The sequence below is a fragment of the Epinephelus moara genome, chromosome 20 (genome assembly GCF_006386435.1).
Source record: "Epinephelus moara isolate mb chromosome 20, YSFRI_EMoa_1.0, whole genome shotgun sequence".
Taxonomy (NCBI): Eukaryota; Metazoa; Chordata; class Actinopteri; order Perciformes; family Serranidae; genus Epinephelus; species Epinephelus moara.
The window spans coordinates 4,640,592-4,642,037 of NC_065525.1; the positions used below are offsets into that span (position 1 = coordinate 4,640,592).

At 42.7% G+C, this 1,446-nt stretch overlaps 1 protein-coding gene across 3 annotated transcripts in view; it reads right to left on the reverse strand.

Annotated features, from left to right (window-relative positions):
- Positions 1–1,446, reverse strand: part of zgc:158868 (uncharacterized protein LOC791147 homolog) — a 23,818-nt gene that overhangs the window by 17,745 nt on the left and 4,627 nt on the right. The gene's annotated exons all lie outside the window — the stretch shown is intronic.

The window sequence follows — 1,446 nt, forward strand, 5'->3', positions numbered from 1 at the left end:
TCTCCAAAACAAAAGTACTATTCAGACGGGATTAGTTTTACATAGGGCTGTGGACTAATGTCAGTTTACCACAGGATGTCTGTAATATAAATGTCTGATTCGCATGGGAAAAGAAATTCTACCAGAGATGGGAGTGGTAACTCGGTTTGCGCCCTGGAGTCACCTCCCTGTCGGCATGTGCGTGCTACGTTGCTTCCTGTAAGCATCAGCTGAAGGATAATAATAATTAATGATTAGCCCAATATGAAATATTGCCCATCATCAGGATTGTGTGTACACAACAATTAGCAATATGGGTTTATATTAGGCCTGCCTAACACAACCAGAAGTCTCGTGGCTCTGAAAAGTGCTTTCTTCTCAACCTTTTTGATTGGTCTCCCACATAGGGCTATGCAATCATTAGAAGAATGTCCACTATCACGACTGCTGACAACACAGAATGCTTCTTCAAGCACCTCCATCATCGGAAAAACACAGAAAACTAGTCGTAAACGCGGAAAAATGGTTGTAAACAGGACATGACAAAATATTTACATACATTTTTACAGAGGATCGCATTCACACGGGATTAATATTACCCAAGGTATTTTCTCCGGACCGTTTTACAGAAGGTAAAAGTCGCCGTAATTTTTACTGACATTATCCGTAAATCTTACAGACATGCCGTGTTCGGACAGGACTAAAATCCCTGGTAACAATTACTTTACCCCACGTCTCCACGTTTAACTAATCCCGTCCAAATAGGGCTAAAGAGACCATGGGATTAACACCCTGACTAAAGCAGGATCATGTTACAAATCAGTGTTTCTCCGATGCTGTTTGGCTTGTTGGAGACGGGCCACTAGCCGAGCACCTGCTACTGGTTTCTTCACCCCAACCACAGACTGGATACCTGCTTTAATTTAACTAGATTTGGTTACACTATCTTGCTGAACTGGCAATTAAAGAACACAGTGGGGTTTTTTGTAGTTTTTTAATATTGTTTGCCCAAGAAACATAAACTGACAAAGTGCAAATGGAGTCTTGTTCATTTGATGTGATGTGGGTGAATTCCATAAAGCTAACATTGGAAAGATAAGCATAAATGCAGCAAAGCAGCACTGAAGACAGATTGCAGTCTGATTGTTTGGACCACCTTGATTTTTTTTTATCTTTTATATATATGTATACTTTATATTTCTGGAGGGGAAATTCAGTTTTGTTGTCAATTACACACACATGCACAAACAGCTCCTATACATGCACTAAGTGGAGAGATGTCAGGGTCGTCAGGGGAGGGGTTCAGTGCCTTGCTCAAGGGCACCTCAGCAGTGTCCAGTAGGTGAACTGACACCTCTCCAGCTACCAGTCCACGCTCCATATTTGGTCCAGATGGGGACTTGAACAGATGACCCTATGGTTCCCAACCCAGGTCCCTATGGACTGAGCTACTGCCCACCCCCCCCC